Source organism: Chaetodon trifascialis, chromosome 16 (assembly GCF_039877785.1).
Source record: "Chaetodon trifascialis isolate fChaTrf1 chromosome 16, fChaTrf1.hap1, whole genome shotgun sequence".
NCBI lineage: Eukaryota > Metazoa > Chordata > Actinopteri > Chaetodontiformes > Chaetodontidae > Chaetodon > Chaetodon trifascialis.
In genome coordinates this window covers 3,417,326-3,426,760 of record NC_092071.1, presented here as the reverse complement: position 1 = coordinate 3,426,760, position 9,435 = coordinate 3,417,326, and positions in this window count along the sequence as shown.

The window sequence follows — 9,435 nt, the reverse complement described above, 5'->3', positions numbered from 1 at the left end:
TCTGCTTATTTAAGTGAAGCTTTCAATTCAATTAAATCTTATTTGTATAGCGCCAAATCACAACAAAAGCTGTCTCAGGACACTTTCCATATGGAGCTGGGACACGCTGAGCTCTTTTATTTACGGAGACCCAACAATTCCCTCATGAGCAAGCACTTGGCGACGAGGAAAAACTCCCTTTTAACAGGCAGAAACCTCAAGCAGAACCAGACTCTGGGTGGGCGGCCATCTGCCTCGACCGGTGGGGTGAGAGAGGAAGAGCAAGAGAGAGAGAGACAGACAGAGAGAGACAGACAGAAATGTAGTCAGAGACAGAGAGAGAGACAGACAGAGAGAGACAGACAGACATGCAGTCAGAGACAGAGAGAGAGACAGACAGAGAGAGACAGACAGACATGCAGTCAGAGACAGAGAGAGAGAGAGACAGACAGACAGACAGACAGACAGACAGACAGACAGACAGACAGACAGACAGACAGACAGACAGACAGACAGACATGCAGTCACAGTAACAGTGACAGTGGATGTAATAACAGTAGTAGCAGTTGCAGTGGATGTCAGGCAGGGCCAAGGCAGGAGACACAGCTGAAATCCACAATCCAGATTCAGCCACTGTCCATGGGAACCTGCGAGACGGGAAAGAAGCTAAGTTAGTAACACGCCGTGGTAGGACATGAAAGGGTGCAGATGGAGAGTGAGAGAAAGACAGAGGAGCTCGGTGTATCTTTGGATGTCCCCCGACAGTCTAATCCTATAGCAGCATAACTAGGGGCTGGTCCAGGACCAGCCTGAGCCAGCCCTAACTATAAGCTTTATCAAAAAGGAAAGTTTTAAGCCTACTCTTAAATGTAGAGACAGTGTCTGCCTCCCGGACAAAGACTGGAAGATGGTTCCACAGGAGAGGAGCTTGATAGCTAAATGCTCTGACTCCTGTTCTGCTTTTAGGAACCATAAGTGAGGTTTGAGGTTGGAAACGTCTCAGTAAATGTCAGATTAACCCAACAAAAAAAATCATCTGTGTCCCAAACTGGTCTGTGATTGGCTGCTCTCCATACCGCCTGCAGACACTAAATGGTGAGAAATTATGTCATCAACAGTGTGTGTAACATTCTTCGCTGTTCTAACACACTCACATCTAAATTTAATGTTTAATCTCTAAATCTGATTTATAGATTAACACATAAATCTGCCTTGCAGCAGTTCAATGAAGAATGTAAGCTGAACATTTTGACCTGGTGATACATTATTAGCACTTTGCAGTAGGTTTGGGAAACACCGATACAAAGCTCACTGCTGAATCACTGAGATGTGACTCTGTCATATACTGCAAGACAGTCTTCTGTGATATATTAAGTATGTAAACACTAAAATGGCAAAATATATATGAAAAATCTGACAACTTCCTGTATGATGAGGAGCTTTCAACGTCACTGAACTTTATGGACAACAGTGACAAACATCAAACTGCCACACAGCAGTTAAACATTGTGGAGTCAAAGAAAGTTGCAGGTAGATCTCAGTATCACAGGAGACTGGATTGTGATATATTGCTGTATCGATTATTCGTCCCATCCCTACATGGCAGGCGAGCTTAAAACCAAACTTAAAAAAAACTGAGCTCCACATGCACGTCGTCTTCCCTCGAAACAAAAGACAGACTCCCAGAAATGTCTGAATGAGACATAGATGCCGAAGAGAAGTTGATGCTGCGTCCCAAATCCAGACTGCATACTAATTCTGCAGCATGCACGGCAAAAAGATTTTCAATGGATGCTATTCTTCCACAAGCAGCCAAGAAAAAGATATCAGTTCTTAAAAACTTAACTGCATTTTGCAGTTGACTGATATTAAGGTGTCACAATGGTACAGTATGCTGATTTTTTTTTTGTATACTTTCTGCTAAAACCAGCATACTGTGACGGTTAGTATGCAGTAAGTACTTAAGATTGAATGTATCTGGGACACAGCGTGAGTTTCAGCGTGAACGTATCAAACAATTGGCGGCAAAGCGATGCTGCAGATGCACAACAGCAAGAAATCCTGGTGCAAATAGAGCTCGGCGTCACTTAAAACAGATCAATACTAGTTACTTCACTGCCTTTTTGACAAAATTCAAATCAGTAAGTATCTGATTTAAAAAAAATGCACCAGCAAGGTTACAAATTTGGACAAACATTCAATGCCACAGTCACTACTTGACAGTTATTGATCCGTGGTGCAACAGACACGCCGGTCGATACCTGTAAAGCACTGAATTCAGTTGTCAGCCTGACCTACAAATGTGGAAGTTCAAAAGTTATGAATTTGTCAGTCCTGATCAATCACAATACCACACTGTGGGAAGCTGTGGTCAAAGCACAGAAAAGCTCTTAGCATTTCCATTTATTAGCCGAGGCTTCACGTCCTGTATGTCCTACATTTCCCCACTAGGGGGCGCACTGAAGGGAAGACAATGTGCTAATGTGGAACCGAGTGCTGCCAAAGTTACCAAAAGAGTGTCGTCTCAGCTTCCATTGGTCACCAGTGCACATTTAGACACCCGGTGCCGTCGAGCGTATGAGATCCTCCTCAAAGCCACCACAGCCACGCTAGCCCAGGGGACGAGGAAGAGGATGTGTTACTATGATTGCATGTAAATATTTATATATATAAATATATATCAGTACGATGGGCACGCTCAGTGAATGTTTTCTCCGGTGTGACTGTAGAGCAGCCCTGCATCACAGGTCTGACGAACATTTGAGAAATGTTCCGATCGGGTAGTTTGCTTTGCTTTTGTTTTGGTCGTTTTTATCTGTCCACTGAGAGCTTTTGATTTCGAGGTGTTGTTTGCCTCGGAGGTGCATGGGATCACACGTGTGTTTGTATATGAGAGCGGGATCTGGGTCGGGACTGTGTGATGTCTCACATCCATGAGAGGAAGTGCAAGCTTACGCTGACTCCCATGGGTGTAATGTACTGAAGGGTGGGTGGGGTTTTAGGGGTGGATGGCTGGATTTGTGGAACTGGAGCATGATTTTATGGGGTTTTATGATGGTGGAAGAACATTTTTAAAGCACAATGCTGTATAAATTAAGTCTTTCTCTGAGCTTTCCTGGTTGTCATGTTCAGGCTCTTTACATAAGGATGCATGTTTGACGGCGTCGTGTCCACTGGGAGCTCGTCTTTCAGGTGCTGCGGCCTGTTCGCTGACCTCCGGCTGGATTACAGTTCCGGCCAGAACGTTTACGCTGGCTCTTTATTTATTGTTGCTCCTCGGAGCCAGAAAAAGATTATAATAAGCTGAATATAAAGAGACGTTTTCACCTTCCTGCTGCCAATAAAACAAGCGTTTATTTGAGGTTTGCCTGTGGTTAGCATGAGAACGGGACACATAAGTAGAAAAATAATGAAAACCTGTATATATCTTAAAGCCTACTGACAATTTGTATATATATTTCAGATATCAGTCAGCCTGGTGAAGTGTACTGTAGCTCGTCATTTCAGCGGTGAGTTGCCGTTTAGGTGATAGAAAGTGCTGTTTTTGTTTCTCCACATCCAGCTGGAGGTTATTTTGACCGTCCGACACATGAATTACGCTAAACCCTCGCATGATTTTACTGCTGGGAGGGGTCAGGATGAGTTTTAGTTTGTGCGTCAGATTAAATTTACAAACTGGTTTAACAGGCTGCAGCACCGGCTCCTAGATGCTAGAATATATTAAAATGTTAAAACAGGTAAAACGTTCCTCCTCCAGATCTGATCAACACTGCTGACAAAGAGCCGCCCAGTGGACACAGAGCCGCATTTCTGTTGGAAGCCTGTAAAATGTGTTGACTGTTAAAGCACCTCAAGTGCCTTTTTGTGTTAGCTTGTTAGCATGCTAATGTTGTGCCGGCATCACTGTTTGGTTGGCAAAATATCATCATGTGGTCAAAATCTGTGATCACAGCTTTGGCAGCACCGGACCAACAGTGGCCTTCACATTGGCTTGCTACCTGCGAGGAGAGCTGATCCTGCCTTTCTTTGCCAGTGGACAATTAATTGTATGCTGTGCTAAATTAACTGGTTGTAGCTAATCTGCAAATAGATGTGTTTAAATATATTTTCATATGCAAACTATTTTCTTTATTTCCCAGTTCCGGGAGGATTTGGGCTGCCTCATTCCTCTCCAATGCAAAAATGTTTCGGCTGTTATAGATTGTGATTAAAATCAGTTATGCATCTTTGCAAAAAGCACTTGTTTCGTGTTTTACTTAAGGACTACACTCATCGCTTTCCCTACTTTTGTCTTTCAGATGTGATGTAATACTTCACTTTCTAGCTTTGATTCATGTTCATCTCACCTGAGCCAGCTCCATTTGCTGAATGAAATGTAGCTGAAAGCCAAGAAAAACAAGTAAATGGACCAGAGAGCTCAGATATTCTGGTTCATAAACTGTTCCTAAAGGTCAAGAATGGAATAATGAAGTGAATTTACGTTTACAATGCCCTGCAGAAATCTGTCCTTGCATGCAAAACCACTGCATCACATACAACATTTAAATGCAACTTCCCTGGACCCTGCATAAAGTTGCTTTTCTACAGTATCTCCAGCAGAGGGAGCCAACTTCCCTCAGCAGCTCGCTCCTCACTCCAGGTCAATGAGTGGAGCTGATGGAGCAGAGAGGCAGAGAATGAGGTCATAGCAGCTCTGTAGGGCTTGGCTCAGTTGGCTGCTTGTCAACCATTTTGACTTCAGTCACTGTTCTCAAAGCTCACATGGCCACCGAGAACACACGAACCGTCACGACTGTCCTGACATACAACCAGGCCCAGGAAGCAGCACAGAGCGCGGAGAGGGATTACAGCGAGCAGATCAATAATTAGCTGCTGCAGTTGATATGGAATCAATTAATCTGATTTGAGGTGATGGGGGAGGTGAATGCTTGGGGAAATACTGAAAAGTACAGGTCGTCAGGATCCGTTGTTTGCAGAGGATCTTCAGATCATCTTCACATTTTGGTTATTGAACTGAGAAAATGTGACACACACATAATTTAACGGATTCCACGAATTGGAAGAAAAATTTGGGGTGAACAGACTAAACTGGACAACATAGCTGATCATTTAAATTCCATCCTAAATATTGTGATTTTTGTATTTATATCCATGCATATTTTATTCATGCTGCATTCACTGTGATTTTACTTTTCTGTATTAATTTTTTAATTCGTATCATGTTCTTATGTTTCATCTCAAGCCTTCCAGAACGGCCATAACGTGGACCGATGAAGTGCATTATTATTACAGCTGTTAGCGGGGCTAAGTTCATGATATGGCTGAAATCATTCTCCATGTTTCCTCCCTCCTCACTGACACATTTCTTGACTGAATCGATTATGAAGCCCGTTCTACTGTATGTAGGCCTCATGAATTAACTATGAGCCGCACTGTAAACCCGCTGCATTGTCTGAATCTACACAGGAACAGACTCAAAGTGTAAATGACCCGCTGGCAATCATTTCTGTCGGACCTGATCTGAAGAAGCATCACATGGTCGTCCTTGCAAAAAATGAGTGCGGCCAGAAGCAAATACTTGCTCTACTGCTTGTTTTCCAGGCAACACAAACAGATCTTAAATGTTCAAAATGAGCAGATTTAAAGGTTCAGTCCACCAAAATTATATATAAACAACAACCCTGAATCTATCTCTGTCGCTCTCCCTTCATTTAATAAAATAACTCTTTTACACTACATTTGACCGTTGCTACTGTTATTATCGCCCCCTGCTGGTACTGCACCTTCATACACACATTAACATCTCATACATAGGCAAGGCCAGCAGGCACTGTCATGCTATCGTCTTGTGGATCAGTGCATATTTTTACTGCATTATTCTACTACTACTACTACTACTATTATTATTACTGTATACTTCTATATGTTCCTATTACTATATACAATATTACCATATATCTTACCATATCTTCTTCTTATTATTATTATAGTGTTAGCGTTAGCAGTAGTAGTATTCTAGTTACTTCATACAAAATGTTGCACAATAGATATATTTCTGTATTGATGGTTGGTATTTATTGTACACATAGTTTACATATTTAGTTTTACATTTATTTCATAATGTTTATTAAGTAAGGTTGTTGCAGTATAGTACAGTATGTTTTTACATATTGTTACATATTTTCCATTTCTGTTTTTTATGTTATATAATGTACTTGTTCTACAATAGGAGCAGCTGCAACTCACCCGATTTCCCCCCAGAGATCAATAAAGTATTTTTGCTTTAAACCTTCATTAACTAGTTTTGTCCCCTTGGAGGCAGCAGAAACAAACACTGACACGTTATCATGTTTTGTATAACAAGCTTGTTACCAAAGAGTTACCTGCTACACTAGCCTTCATTTAGAGTCGGGTTATTTGCTCTTTTTTGTTCTCCACCATCATTGGGGAAAATATCTGCTAAATGCTCCTCTGTCCACTAGCTATTTCTTAACTTTATCTCTTATTTGTTGCTGGATCAAGTAGTGTACATTGGATTTGTCGGCTTTTTACTGCTGAAAACACGCTGATGAGAGCCGTGAGAGTCAATCGAGCTAGCTAATTATCTGTAGATTCTTCACTTTGAGCAATACCTTTTACATACGCCACCACTGATGCATTGTTATATATTGCAATCGTAGCAAACTACAACTGAAAACTACAAGAAAAAACTACAAGAAAATAAAACTAGCTAAAGCTAGCATCCATTGATGGATAGGTCCACATGCCAACAACACGCTAGCACAAGCCAAATGTTTAAACCAGTAAACATACACAAATATAAGACAGTAAAGACAATGTGCCCCTCTTGAACCATGTGCAGAATACAGAATAAAGTCATTGCAGACCTCTATACAAGCATGCTTTCCTTCACAACACCACAGATCTGACCTAAACCAACTCTGGTCATGTGACCCATAACTTCCTGGATGAAGACTGCCAGATGTACTCAATCATGAAACATATCATAAATATTGTCTGCAACAGTTACAGCACCAATAATATACAACAAATTTGTCATAGCAGTTTAAGGTTATGGGACAATTGGCGTCATGGTTTAAAGAAAACTACAAACAGAAATCAACCTCCAACCTGGCCTCTTCTCTCTGAGGACTTTGTGGCTCTATAATAAACATTGCATCATTTCCTCGTTTATCCTAATTCCTGCTCATTTTTGGAAATCATCTGAAACAACTGATGCTGCTGTTTTTCTTGGGAGAATGACCTAAAACTTTCTCTCCTGCACATGAACTTTCTTCAACTCCACATGAACATATACTCTCTTCCACACAGTCACATGCTCTCTCGCTCTCTCTCTCTCTCTCTCCACCATATAGGACTTCTTTCTGTCACATTCAAGCTCATGCACCATGTCTGATGTATACTCTCTCTGTAAACCCAATATCCTCTGAGGCCCGGGGGTTTTAGAGTGTAAAGGCAGTGCAGAGGCAGGAAGAGAGACTGCATTATCCACATCAAAGAGCCAGAGTTAACAGCCATAATCAATGCTTCCCCATTACGCACTCCAGTCTCTCTCTCTCTCTCTCTCTCTCTCTCTCTCTCTCTCTCTCTCTCTCTCTCTCTCTCTCTCTCTCTCTCTCTCTCTCTCTCTCTCTCTCTCTCTGATCAATATGCTTTATTGGCATGAACGGACATATGATATTAATATTGGCTAAAAAAGAGTGAATTCATCAGCAAAAGGTGGAAATGCACAGAGAATGATCGCTTGTTGATTTGAAATAGTAGCTCTAAGTATGAATATGTTTTGAGTCATGAGAAATATTGAATCATTTTTACGAAGCCGATGCTCAATTGACGATATTTTACAACCTGTGTTTGTTTATTTGCATTACAGCTGTACTTTAGGCCTCAAAGCATGAAATGATATAAAATACGAAGAGTTACATTTTATATCTACTATAAAGGAGTAGATACACCTCCATGCATACACAAAATACATGTATGCAAGCATTCAGTGCATTTATATGCACTTAAAGGTACTCTGTGCAGTTTTTGACCACTAGTGGCGCTATGGAGTTTTTACGAGCACACACATGCCTGCATGCGGCGTACAGTAGTTTACATCCAGACAGCAGTTACAGGGAGATCTTTTTTCTCTCAGCTCAGTTCAGTTATGCTGAATCTGCATGAACGGATTTCAGCTACGACACAAAAAAGTAAAATGACACACAAAGTCTGCAATGATTAAAAAGTATATCCAATGCAGTTTAGAGAATCAGTGAAATGCAACAACAAGGCAAATGAAAATCACATTTTCTCTGTCTTTCACCCTTATTGACCCCCTCTCCTCCACATAGCCGGGCCTATCGACCCCTCTCTCCCAGTAACCAGGCCCCATGCCTGGGGTCAGCGACCCACAGAAGCCCCCTGCCTGGCTGTGGGGTCGGGAAGTGTGTGTGTGTCACCAACCCCCCACCTCCACACAGAGGCACAGGCAGGCATGTGTGGAGCTGAAACTGCTGCAGCTCACACCACTCAAATCCACCAGCAGCACAGAATAAAGCACAAAACCGTGAGTTAATCACATCAACGTTCGTTTGTGTTTCATTTCTCTCTCTTTCATATTTCTCTTCTCGTTCTCCGACTGAGGTGGAACGCACTTAATGAAAGTTGCTTTGGATAAAAGCATCAGCTAAATGAAAGTAATGTCATCTTCTCTGTCTAATAATTTGGCCCTCATTGTTATTGGTTATATTATTGTACTCAAGGTAATTGCTTAGATCTTGGAGCACGGCAGCATCACTACAGCGACGTCTCCTGGGCAAGAAACCCAAGCTGCGAGACGATCTGATTGGTTGGTTCAGCCAGATGATGGTGGCGATACTTCAGATACTAGAGAGGAATATTCTGAGCATATTTTCCTTTGGTGGCAGTAACTTAAAAACAGAAGCAGTAGCTCATTATTTCTCTACTTGTAGTTAGCAACAGCACTTCTTCTGCTGCTCCAGATAAAACAGCTTACCCCTCCCCGGGTTGCCAGATCTGGATGACGGTCCAGGTTGCGTGTGATCAGTCTGGATATTTTCAGTTTTCCACCAGTCACGACAGTCATCACTCTCTCTGCCCTCCGTCTCTCCACCCTGCCAGGAAAGCGTTGACAGCTCTCGTCTTTCATCCATTTGATGTAATTATGCTCCTCTATACACATCTGAAGCTCCCCATTCACATTTTATGGTGTGATGAAAGGCCGCAAAGTGTTGCATCTCTCACAGCTCTCAGCTTCTCCTCCTCAAACTTAACCTCAGGTGCTCGGAGCGAATATTAAAGCCTCGTTTTCTCCCACTTCCTCGTCGATCGCCTTCCCACATTTAGCTGTGGCTTTTCCCCCAACTTTGAGGGGTTGAACCGAGAGTCATTCATGTTCAGGGGCAGACGGCATTATTGACCAATAATTCA